The sequence below is a fragment of the Ostrinia nubilalis genome, chromosome 5 (assembly GCF_963855985.1).
Source record: "Ostrinia nubilalis chromosome 5, ilOstNubi1.1, whole genome shotgun sequence".
Classification (NCBI taxonomy): domain Eukaryota; kingdom Metazoa; phylum Arthropoda; class Insecta; order Lepidoptera; family Crambidae; genus Ostrinia; species Ostrinia nubilalis.
This window is the reverse complement of record NC_087092.1, coordinates 12,942,190-12,956,045: the sequence shown is the minus strand read 5'-3', so window position 1 is coordinate 12,956,045 and position 13,856 is coordinate 12,942,190. Positions and strand designations below refer to the sequence as shown.

The following is a 13,856-nucleotide window of genomic DNA, read 5'->3' as shown; positions in this document are numbered from 1 at the left end:
TGAAACAACATGAGAAATTCGAAATCGTTTGAAACTATCTTGCTATTTTTATTACTAACAAATGATAATACTAGCTACTTCTTCTTCTTCTGCCTCGCCTTAACCCGTTACGCGGGTTCGACTTTCCCAATCATGCGCCGCCATTTGATTCTATCTTGAACGTCTTGTTCCTGGAGTCCCAAAACTTTCACGTCCTTTGGACATCCGTCATCCAGGGGGTTTGAGGTCTTCCTCTTTCCCTCTTTTTTCAATGATCATAGCTACCACTAAAAGGATACTACAGTGGATCAATAGTAATAGTGACAATGCACACATTTGTTAGAGAGACTTTTTGAGGAAAATAATATTATCATAAGGCCAATTTTGACTCAGTTTTCTTAATAAAGACACGATAGAGCTCATCTGCTACACATTTTTGCTGCAAAATCATACCTATTATACCTATTGACTAGGGTTTCTTTCCTCGACTGAATGATCAAATTGCAGACATAGGTGTCATGAGTACATGATACAACCATCATTTTCGTCACCTTCCGAATAAATAAATAAGAATGAATAAATAAAGGATATGAAGGTTAACTTTACATATTTATGAGAAATAAAGCCCTTTTGCCCTTTTTTATATTTACAAATTATTCACCGTAATGGAAATATTTGCTAACTCCTACCTACTCATTGGTCTCTGCCATTTATGGAGATCAATGGAAAATTCCAAACGAGAAACTCATTAAAAGTTCCAATATAAATTATGAAAATAAATGGCTTCAGTCCGCAAAAAATATTTTATTTCGCACTTTTACTTTAATTGCTCAGAAAATCAACACGCAAATGAAGTGTTTAGCGGGTTGTTAGAAAATGTTACAATTTATTTGATTTAAAGATATTTTCCTAATGGAGATTCTTAAGTCTCTAGTTCGAGTTAGTCACTGTTCTTAATAAAACCACCAGAGCGTGGTAATTTCTTCGCTGTTATTTGTTATTCATTCACTTTCTTTCTTTTGTCACTTTTATTCATAGTTCAAGTCTTGAAAGTATCTTGATCTCAATAAAAAATAAATTATTGTAGACTTGTTTTGATTTTAAGCTGTCATCATTTCAGATTTTCAGGGTCCGGGTGACGAATAATAATAACTCGATTCATACTCAAGCATCCCGATTCAAAGGCTGAAATATGACAATCTTGATGTTCAGGAACATTTTCTCCTTGCTCCCAATTAGGCAACATTTGGTTCAATTTACTCTGTTAAAGGATTAAATTACTTTTAGTTTGCTAATTACAAGTTAAGGGTTGCCTTGGTATTTGAGCCTTCTGCTTTATTGGGATCTACCTTTGGTCCCCCGAGTATTTACCTAATTAGGTATGCAATTATTACATCTGACGATAAAAATCGCTCTACTCTGATCTACATCCATTTTCAGCTGAATATTGTGCTCTACACAATGCTATGAAGGTTTTCAATTTTCAGGGTGACTAGAACTTTAAGTCCTCCTATTCTTAACACCGATCTTGGAAATAATAACTGGAATTTGATAAAGGAAACTCCAAACATTGGAACTATTTCAATAAAAGATTTAGGTCAACCTTTGTCTGAGTCGGCTGTGGTAAATTGAGGGTCTTTGGTGTGGTTCGGGCACACCGCATTGTCAACTTAGGCTATAACATCTCCAAAGGCTTTGTTGGCTTTTTTATGACCTGATAAGTAGCTTTTATTAAAAGAATAGATTTCATTGTGTCATGTACTTACCTACTTATTCTAAAAATTCCATCAAAGTATAATTAACGGTTAAACAAACTTACCTGAAGTGAAGTTTGACTGTAATTATACGAGACGTTACATCCGAAGAGATTTATATGGTACTAGCTTTCCGCCCGCGGCTTCGCCCGCGTGGAATTTTGTCTGTCACAGAAAAAGTTTATCGCGCGCGTCCCTGTTTCAAAAACCGGGATAAAAACTATCCTATGTTCTTTCCCGGGACTCAAACTATCTCTATGCCAAATTTCATCAAAATCGGTTGCGAGGTTTAAGCGGGAAAGCGTAACAGACAGACAGACAGACAGACAGACAGACAGACAGACAGAGTTACTTTCGCATTTATAATATTAGTTGGGATTACAATGTAGTTTCACTTCTATATGTACTAGGCATCACACACACAAATATTCAGAGCTAAAAAAAAAAATAACAAGTTCCTTAGTAGCCAGCGCCATCTGTCGTCGCTGCGCAGGGGCGTTCGGCCCGCTCAGATGTCATTTATTTCAGAGAGTTTTTTACTTATTTCATTTAGATAAAGGGCAGGTCGATTAGACCTAGGGTTGGGTGGGTTATAAATCTCTTCGGATGTAACGTCTCGTATAATTACAGTCAAACTTCACTTCAGGTAAGTTTGTTTAACCGTTAATTATACTTACGACGTTACATCCTCGAGATTTATATGGTATTACAATGTAGATGTTCAGCGCGATGAAATAAGTAAATACATTATTATGTCTTCTCGAAACTAATTTATTAACAAAATATGGAAACGAAAATATAAATCACAGCTTATACATTTTCTCTTAATATATAATATTGCGATTGCAATTTAATTAAATACCACATTGGCAAAATCAGTGGCAGAATCTGTCGCTAATCTGTCGCCCTATAGGGCGATTATAAAATTTGGCGAAAATCAATGAATTACCCGTCCACCCCGCATCTCGTTTTATGCTGTCAATTGAAGCGCCTTTTCGACTAGCAGCGGACGTGGATGCATGTCGCGTACTATGCGCGCCAAATATACTGGTATCCACGCCGCTATCTGAGAGGACATTTTTAATCCATCGACCTATGGTCGATGAGCTGGCGTTGTGGTAAGGTTTTTTAATTGTCAAGATCAACTTATTAGTATGCGTAAGTTCCCTATATTCTTTAGTGGCGTTTATGTAAGCCACTATAGTTGATCCCGGGCATATTTCGGGTCTTTGTTGAAAAAAGGGTATGACGAGTGGGTGAATTGTACGGTTTGGTGCAGAGGTCTTGGTTAGGTTATCGATCAAAATTTCTATTTTTGATTCTAACGTTCTGACGTTTGATAGTTCAATTAATGATAACGTCTGGGTCCGTTGTGCTGTTGACAATGAGAGCAGAGTTACCAATTTTTTTGTAAGAATTTCGAGGTTTTGCCTTTCATTAGGAAAGAATTGTGAAAGGTGGTTCAAAACTATGTTCGGGTCCCAGGTTGATTCGTATTTGGGAAAACATGGTTTTGTTCTGTATACTCCTTTAATAAATCGCAGTATCCTGTCATCTTGTGAGAACTGTTTGCCCAGGATGACAGCGAGAGCAGAGCGTGTGGTATTTAAGGTTGAATAATTCGAGCCGGAATCATATAGTTCAGTGAAAAATTCTAGAATTTTTGGTATGTTACTGCAAAACAAGTCTAATTTGTGGTCTTTACAAAATTTCCACCACTTTTTGTAGGCGCAGTTATACTGTTTGAGTGAACTCGGTGCTAAAGATGATATCATTACTTCCGAGGTTCTTGTGGATAATGATTGTCTTGAGAATGCACGCTTGATAATACTGACGACACCAGGGTAAGTTGTTGCCATAATGGGTGAGGGGTCCTGAAAGGCGATAAGAGAAGGTCAGGACTGGGTTGTAGGTAAATCATATTACTACATGATAACGACGTGAACAGTGGATACCACGGTTGACTCGGCCAATATGGTACTACCATGATACCGACGGCATTGTCGCTTACAATTTTCCGGAGACACTTTAGTATGAGGGTAAAGGGGGGGAAAGCATAAAAAAAGTATGTTTTCCAGTCCACAGTAAATGCATCAATGTCGAATGCTCGGGGGTCTCGTTTCCAGGAAACGTAATGCTGACATTTGGCATTTTGGTATGTAGCAAACAAGTCTATTTGTGGTCTACGATGGTGTCAAAAGCCGTGGGCGCTAGGCTCCACTCAATGTCAATATTATACCGTCTGGATTCAAAATCAGCTTCTACATTGTCCTTAGATTTTATATAGGAGGCTACCACAAATAGATGTCTTGCTTCACACCACTGCCATAATTCTTTAGTTATTTTGTGTAAATGAGGGTATTGAATACCCCCCTGTTTGTTGATATATGCAATAGCCGTAGTATTGTCGATCCTCAACAGTATTTCCCTACTCCTTAGATTTTTTGCAAAGCATTTTAAGCCTATGAATGCTGCTTTCAGCTCTAGCAGGTTTATGTGGTCACCTGCCTCGTTTGTACCCCACAGGCCATTAGTACGCTCGCCATTACAATAAATACCCCAGCCAGTTAATGATGCATCGGAAAATATCTCTATAGCAAATTTATTACTCCGAATAGGGTTCTGTGAAGTCATTATATGATTAACCCACCAGGACAAGTCAGGTCTTAGATTAGCGGACACTGGCATAACTTGTTCGTAGTCATCATCATTTACTTGCAGGGCTAAGAACTTCTCTCTTTCAAGTTCTTTCGTATAGAGCCATCCGTATGATATGCCTGGACAGGCAGAACAGAGTGATCCAAGAAAGCTGGCAAAATCTCTTATAGTAATAGATTTTTGTTTTAGAATATGCTTAACTTTTTTTAACATTTTTAATTTTTTAGTGGAAGGTAGTTGCAACACCATGTTTTGAGAGTCTAACTCGAAACCTAAGAAAGTTTGCAATTGAGTTGGCGTCAGATTACTCTTTTTTACGTTAATTATGAAACCGAGACTTTCAAGTAAATCTACGGTCTGTGTAGCACAATCGAGGCATTTATTGAACGATCTATCAATTATTAGGATATCATCCAGGTATATGACGATTAAGAAACCCTTGTTTCTAAGAACTGATACTACGGGTTTCATCAGTTTTGTGAAGATTAAAGGTGCTAGGGACAGACCAAATGGGAGACATTGAAATTCATATGTCTGTCCTTGAAATTTGAACCGTAAAAATTTTTTACTAAGTTCATGAGCCGGTACCAAAAAGTATGCGTCCTGAAGGTCAATTGTGGCCATAAAGTCATTTTTAGTAAGTAGTTCTGTGGCTGTTCTTATATCTTCCATTTTGAAATGGTAAGGATCAATAAACTTATTGAGTTCCTTGAGATTTAGGATAAATCTAAATGTACCGTCACTTTTTGGAGTTAAAAATATTCGTGATAAGAATTGACCAGGTACGTCCTTACATTTTATTACCGCTCCCGAACTTAGTAATCGAGAAATAGCCAAGAGCATATTATCTGATTCGGAAGCAGTTAGATTACTGTTATCAGGTTGAAAAGATTGGTGAGGCACGTCATTAAATGGTATTTTGAAGCCACTAACATAACCAAGTACAACGGGATCTTTTGTTATATGTTTCCAGGTATCTAAGAAGTGGCGTAGCCGGCCTGCATGGAATACCTTATTTAGGTCCTGCGAGTGCGTGAGTTCGCTTTCGCTGCGGGAGCTGCTCGCGCTGATGTTGGCTGTCTGCGTGACGTCTGTGATTGATGTGGTTGATATGGTTGGTAACGGTTCTTTGGCCCACCCTGTCTGGGTGCCTTTGCTGGTGCTTGGTTCCGGGGTGGGCCTCGCCAGTTTCCCTGGGGGCCATTAGTAGGGCGAGGATGATTATCCACTCGCTTAATCTGAAACCCTGATCTTTCAGCGGCCTTAGCTGCTTTAATTTTATCACCTAAGGCAGTACCGAATAAAAACTCGTCTCTTTTCACATCTGCAACCATGCCATAGAATTTTTTGTCAAGTGATGTAGTAACTAGCTTTCTTCTAGTTTTGGTGTCCTCATAGTGGAGATCGAGCAGTATCTGACTAACTTCCGACAGTTTTTTTTTAGGATACTGACTTTATCTAAATCTGTCGAGATAATATCTGTAGCCAAGGTTGTTAAACCCGCTATTCCGAGTCCAAGATAATTTTGAGCTTTTTCTAAAAGCTTGTCCCTATTCCGGACGGTGTCACTAAGAACAGCAGATATTTCTTGATTAAGCTTAGGAGCTTTCGCTAGTTTAAAGTTTTCGGGTATTAGAATTTTGTGCAAAATGGCCTCTTTTGCTTCTTTTGTCATTCCCTCGACGATAATCCTACCCCAGCGTTTGGAGATTTCTTCACTGATGGCTGGACCAAGTGTTTCATCTTTGCTTTGGTAGTCACCAAGTGCTTCAATTATTTCTGGAGGAAGCTCCTCGGGAATTTTGGCAGTTTCTGAGCTTGTGCCGGCTAATGGGTCATTAGAAGTCGGTTTTTCACTTATATTAGTGACTATCACCTCAGACCTTACGGAACAAGGTTCTGGTGACGATTCTGATCTTGAAGAGTCGATGAGAACACTTTGTGAGTCACGCGGTGGAGTTTGTTTGTCACGATAGTTTTCTGAAAAAATCAGAAAAGACATCGAAAATGTTCAACCGTCAATATAACCGTAATAATCTATGATCTACGGGAATCGTTATTTTTTGCCATAGGTTGTAATCACGTTACAACACGAGGCTATATTAAGTTATCAGCTATGATCGCGTCATAGAGAATAACATGGGTGGAATATTGTTTAGTTATCAGCCATGATCACGTCATGGAGTATAACGTTTGGTAACATTCGTCATCAGCCGTGATCTCGTCACGGAGAATGCGATGTAGGTATTATTAGCATGAGAATAATTATTTTGTAATTAATTTACGTAGTCAACTGTACCTACCCCAAAGATGCGGGTAGAGGAAAAAAAAATACACATTCTTTGGAATGCTATTATTATATTCCTTTGTAATTGATACGCGGCAAGAAAAAAAAACATAACGTCGAGTCTTCACTTTGATATAAACATGTATAACTATACATACGCTTCGGTTCAACACTTTTCTTGGCAAAAAAGAAACGGTTACTAACCTTCATATTCAGTCGATGACGAACGTCGAAGACGTTTTTCCAGACGTCTTATTTTACGCCTTATCCGGGAATTACTTCGCTTCCTTTTTCCCATGATTATGGAATGCACAATTTAAATTTTTTATTGTAACGAAGTGGCGATGCCCGCACACACACAATGAATGACATCTGAGCGGGCCGAACGCCCCTGCGCAGCGACGACAGATGGCGCTGGCTACTAAGGAACTTGTTATTTTTTTTTTTAGCTCTGAATATTTGTGTGTGTGATGCCTAGTACATATAGAAGTGAAACTACATTGTAATACCATATAAATCTCGAGGATGTAACGTCGTAAGTATAATACCGACTGTATAATTAGTTGAAGGCACTTTGGAATACGAGCAGTTCTTACGCCGGACACACTTAGGTATAGAATACGCTAAAAGTAAATGTAATCATCCACTTGATTTACAACCAGTAAAGGATAAATGGATGCTCGTTGATCTTTTCATGTAAACCATGGACTAAACGTAAATACCCTACCTACCGTAGGGTAGAGTAGAACGCTTCAAAAGTACCTTAAATTACTATACATAGTGTACTAAGCTAACTTGATTTACCTACGAGTAACTCCACGCAAAGAAGACTCGGTCATCCAATAATAGATGAATACGAGCAATAATAAATGTTACTGCTATTATTAGCACAAAACGAGTTACAAATAATGATTAATCCGTCGGCATTTGGTTGGGACACGTTTTATTTGGTTCAGCAATATCCCATAAACATAATGTGCGTACAATATGCCCTCGTAGTGGGCAAATACGTTGTGTAATTAATGTTTGGCCCACTGGGACTGGGTTTATTCTCGTTAAAGCTTATACCTACATACTGATAATTTAGAGATAGTCATTCCATCTTAATTTTCGACGGTATTTTCGGCATGGTTAATGACGCATTACTTATTTGTTAACTACTTAGTAATCTATTTTAGTTTCTTTGTAATTAATTTGGTACTATAAGTAAACGTTAATCATCTAATGACCGTTGCTAAGTCTCGAATCAACTATTCTCTCTATAGCTCTTAAAATGTTCTAAGCTCAACTTATATGAAAGCTTTTTGGGATTAGGAGGTTTAGGTGCCGTAAGTATGTAACTATTTCCTATACATTTTAAAGTACCTAGATATGAATCCCAACTGCAACAAGAAATTTCTGTAGGACAAGGCACTTATTCACAATTTGATAAAAGTCCTCAAATATATATTTACACTAACTAGGTCAGTGCTTGTATTTAGTACCTACCTAACCATGGAGAGAAAAAACAGCTCTACTAACTCCGTGATTGTTGTCAGCCTATACAGAGAACATTAACGCCAAACAAAAAAATAATGAGCTATCATTGGTATCATTATGTACTGAGTCATCGCAATCATTTTGTCTTCTAAAAATTACACCAATTTTGAGCGCGTGCAAATAGCTACAGTTATTACGTAGAGTTACGAAATAAACGAAAATGATTTGCCAAAATTGTTGAATAATTGTTTCTGGTTTCTTGTTAATATTACTCTTAAAGCTCGACTGTTAGCTTTGCAATTAATTAAGGCCGGGTAGCAGAGAAAATGGCGAAAATGAGGTTTTCATTTTTCATTTTTGAGGTACTAAACAGTAAAATTAAAGGCTAAGATTTTTATTGGGCATAGTTGAGGATATTTTCTAGGGCTATTAACGGATGGAAACACGATTTGATGAAGTTGACTCGATAGAATAAATTCCCAAAGTTACCTCTATTCGTTTTCTATTTATGGTTTTATTTTTAAAATAAGCGATTTGAGATTCTAAATCTTTTACTAAACTAAAGTTCAGAAATAACTTGAGGGCTTTTAACGGATGAAATTTTTATATTGCGTCTTATTTAGTTACTATGTTAAAAAATGTGGAAAAAATCGTCCATGACGGCTTGGACAATCTCAATCAGTCGCGCGGTGGCGCTTACGGAGGACGGACGCGTGTCAGTTTTTTGGACGTGACAGTTCGCGATTTGTCAATATTTTTGACAATGATGACTTTGATGAGTCACAGTATAATAATATCAGTGTTACTGGAGAAAGCTTAAATTTTTGATAATTAAAAATTATCAATTTTGTCTACCTATTGAAATTTAAATCGTTCGCATCCTTTTAAACGAAGACTACTCATGATACATAGTACATTCCTCAAATATGAGACAAAACCAATGAGTTAAAATTACATTTTAATAGTACCTACATACAATCGTCTTACACTCTTTAGAAGAGCACACTGACACAAATAAATAATAAAAAATACTGTCTAAGGTCTGTAGCTAAAGGTCTAAGCTGCAAGATAGAAGAATCTTCTAGCCAAAAAGATGGCAGATGCAGCAGATGTCAACGGATTTAAAACTGGAGTTCATGTGACTCCTTGTAGACTTGAGTGTCTAGAGCGTCCCTTCCTCCACCATGCGTAAGAATTTTCACAAAAATACTGTCTAAGGTCTGTAGCTAAAGGTCTACGCTGCAAGATAGAAGAATCTTCTAGCCAAAAAGATGGCAGATGCAGCAGATGTCAACGGATTTAAAACTGGAGTTCATGTGACTCCTTGTAGACTTGAATGTCTAGAGCGTCCCTTCCTCCACCATGCGTAAGAATTTTCACAAAAATACTGTCTAAGGTCTGTAGCTAAAGGTCTACGCTGCAAGATGGAAGAATCTTCTAACCAAAAAGATGGCAGATGCAGCAGATGTCAACGGATTTAAAACTGGAGTTCATATGACTCCTTGTAGACTTGAATGTCTAGAGCGTCCCTTCCTCCACCATGCGTAAGAATGTTTCAAAAATACTGTCTAAGGTCTGTAGCTAAAGGTCTAAGGTGCAAGATAGAAGAATCTTCTAGCCAAAAAGATGGCAGATGCAGCAGATGTCAACGGATTTAAAACTGGAGTTCATGTGACTCCTTGTAGACTTGAGTGTCTAGAGCGTCCCTTCCTCCACCATGCGTAAGAATTTTCACAAAAATACTGTCTAAGGTCTGTAGCTAAAGGTCTACGCTGCAAGATGGAAGAATCTTCTAACCAAAAAGATGGCAGATGCAGCAAATGTCAACGGATTTAAAACTGGAGTTCATAAAACTGACTCCTTGTAGACTTGAGTCTCTAGAGCGTCCCTTCCTCCACCATGCGTAAAAGTTTTCCAAAAATACTGTCTGAGGTCTGTAATAAAAGTCGAAACTGCAAGATAGAAGAATCTTTTAGCCAAAAACATGGCAGATGCAGCATATATCAACGGATTTAAGACTTGACTGGCACCACCTTGCAATGTCATCCTCTCATTGTTATCTGTAATGTAAATTATTTTTAAAATGTATTTAAAAAATAAAATGTTCGTTTTATTACTTCAATAATCTGACCTCTCAACTCAACTACACTACACAAACACCTTTGTTCGCAACTGTACTGACGAAACCTCGATATTATACCGTTCATTTAAGATGGCAAGCTTTTTGCTGCGGTAATGCACTCCAGGTAACCCTGTGTGATGCTTATTGCTCATAGTGATTTTCGATACAGAGCCCCGTACATACGTTATACATAAATTATAGAAAGAAAACACCCAGACCAAAACAAACAAATATGTATGCAATTTTACTATGATATTTTTATTTATTAATAAACAAAAAGACTGAACAAAATTGATGCGTGTACTGATTAATGTAATTAACCACATGCAAAGCTTTGTGAATTGCAACAACTATAATTTATTATCCAAGCTCTAAATAATCGCTACTACGAGTAACTGATCATAAAATGTTTTTCCAATCGCTCAAGCTCCCGAGGATCTACCGATAGGTCGGGTGACGTAATCTTGAAATTCTTTTAGCCGGCGCGGAACTTCCGGAAGGTCGGGTGATGCCACGCCTCTTTGAACCGTGTTTACCTTGGTAGTTATATTCTATATTTATTCGATTCTAAAATGTATTCCCAAAAATTTTGAAAGTTGTTTTAATTTGTATCACTTGGATATGATTTGTATTAGAAAGTGCTGTGAGTGTGACGCTTGAACGGAAGGAAGTCAACCTAACCTAACCAACTGCGTATTTCTAAACTGCGTATTTCTATACTGTGTAGCCGCGAGAGCTCTTTGGCGCGTTGTCTTCGGCGAAGTATTGCGCGCGCAGATTTTGACAGCGCGAAATACCTACTTTAGCAGAAATACCAAGCCTTAATCAAAATAATGCGAACACAACTCTCAAATGAACTAGCAGATGTGTGGAACGTGAAATCTTTGCTACTATAATACGAAAAGGCAACAAACTCATGAAACTCGGGAGCACGCTTGTTATTCGTGTTTAAGGACTGTTTCCACTTGTAAACTAGATCGGTTTTGTAAAATTCTGCTCTCTAGACTTCGAAACTCAGAGGATAATGTAAAAATGTCAGCTATTTGCTTTCAATAAGCTTATATGCGCTTTCTGTTAAGATAAAAGCGCCTGATATTTCCAAAACACTACACACTTGCCAGTAACATGTGAAAATTCATTAGGCGCATTTAGTTTATGAGCTATAATGGTTCTTTTTTTTTTTATTGTATTTTTACTCGTAAAATTATTATTTATAACATAACATACTATAATTCATTGTAAATATGCTTCATCATCATCATCATCATCATCATCTCAGCCATAGGACGTCCACTGCTGAACATAGGCCTCCCCCAATGCTTTCCATGTTGCTTAGCTATGCTATGCTTAGCGACATTAAAACCTAGATCAAAAAAGATAAGACTATGTGCCAACGAATAAAAATCCTAAACAAACATGTTTTTAGGGTAATTCAAAGACCTCCACAACATAATCCAAGCTTAGTTGAATCTAATCTTTAAAGCCTACATGTAAGAGTATGATAATGTTATAAGTAAACTTGTCCAGAGGCTAAATAAATAATATATCTTGACCTAACACAAAGTAATTTTAGATTTATGGTTCCCAGAACGTGAACCTGATCGGACGTGACCTTATAAACATTGCAAATGCTCGCCTCATGATTTACACCCTGTCGCTATTTATTTTTTGTCTTTCTGTATGTGAATAAGAAGAGAAAAGGATGCCTGGCATTTTACCAAGAATTGAGGAAAATCCATAAACTTACTAGAAACCTTTAATTTCAACTCAATATAATTATTCGATTATGAAAAAAATAAAAAATATGTGTCCAAATTTTTTTTATTATCTGTCTGACGGACTAAATAGAATTTCGATTTCATTACAAAGTCATCATCTAGGGATTCAATTCAATAGGTTGAATTGCTGCTTCTTTTCCACTCATGCTCCACTTGTGGTTGCAGGTTCGGAATGCCGATGGGAACCATTGCCTTTAAGATGTGCGAACACAAGCATTTAATCTATTTATTATAAAACTTTATGTTAATTATGAATGTATATGATCTTATGATAGTGGAAATTGTCATAGGACGTAAGCTCTGCTTAGTTTGTTACTAAGTTTATTGGAAAGTCGACACCCCCAATCACAAATAATCAACATCGTACTTTATGAGCTGACTTAATAATTCTATAGATTTTGTACGGCAATAGAAACTTATTACGCCACTTAATAGTTAGCTAACTCAATTGACTATTTATTGATTTCAAAGCTACTGAAAATCTAATATTTCAGTTGATGGGAAACTAATAATTGGACTTACAGAGCTGAAATGAAGTGTTAGTTGGGAAGTTGTGCCTTAGAATTATTATCGACTAGGTACCTAATTGCTTAACGAAAAAATTTCCGTGCTTTTAAGCGATTTTGTGAAAAATATTATTGGCAATTGGCAATAACCGGTGCTTTTTGTATGGTGTTTGACAGATTTTAGACGTTTGTTAAAGTTAAAGTAAGATGATGCAACTCAGCCTTAGTAGAGCAAATAACATGTAGTAAAAAATCATCATACGTGGCTTCGGTTAAATTGAAATCACTTTTTGCAAAAAAAACCTAGTTATGCAATTGGAAATTGGTGATTTGACGTTTTCATGTCAAAGCTCAAAAGAGTTGATTGCTCTTGGTTTGTACCTGTTAACGATTCCATTCAATCCCGCCGCCATTGCATTGCTCGCAAATGGAACGAACCTCGCAAACACACAGCGAACTTCATCAGAGAGGGATCAGTTATCATCCTTACATAATAACTCGGTATTTACTATATAGTATTGTATTGAATACAGATCCGCACTTCGCTATAGGGTCGGTGGAGGCCCAGCCGACACCTTTCTGGATTTGCTTAGTCATTTAGAAATCCATCCCTTTATATTCATTGAGCAGGTGCTCTCCCGTCTGGTATAGACTGAAATACCACCATTCCATTGTGATATTAGAATAATTCCAGCCTATTATTATACTCTACTCTTTGTACTGAGAAAATCGAACGAATTTACCAGGCGTCTGGTGATTTAAGTTTAATTACGAATTTAAAATATTTGATAAAGTAAGAGAGATTTATCTCCTGTATAAGTAACGCTAGTAAAGTACAAATAAAGTAAGATTCACGGTTAATAAATTAAAATCTAGATTGTAATTACAAAAAATATTGGGTAAACATTTCTAAAGGACTTTTAAGGTCCAATAACTCTCCATCTAGCGCATTCGGGTAAAAAATGGAATCACATTTGATTTCTGACAGTTAGGTTGATTCTAGCCACAAAGATCAACGTGCTACACATGCTCGCCTTTAAGCCCTTTAATTGAAGTCATCCAAAGTATAATTTTCTAATTTTCTAACAACTAGATAATGGACACGTTTAGCAAAAGCTAGTTACCTACGTCCTAGAATTACAATTAATAGATATTGGCTGCATAGTGACGTGACACGTGCGATACATTAATAGCTCGCCGCGTACACGAGGTCACAGGTTACAGTGATATTAAGTAATTACAATCGTTCATTAAGAGAAAGCGTTTACTGCGAACCACTATCACTTATCGCTG

General features: G+C 37.1%; 1 protein-coding gene across 1 annotated transcript in view; it reads right to left on the bottom strand.

The window, feature by feature from the left end:
- LOC135071969 (adenosine receptor A2b-like) overlaps positions 1–13,856 on the bottom strand; it is a 110,123-nt gene that overhangs the window by 46,338 nt on the left and 49,929 nt on the right. The window lies entirely within an intron of this gene.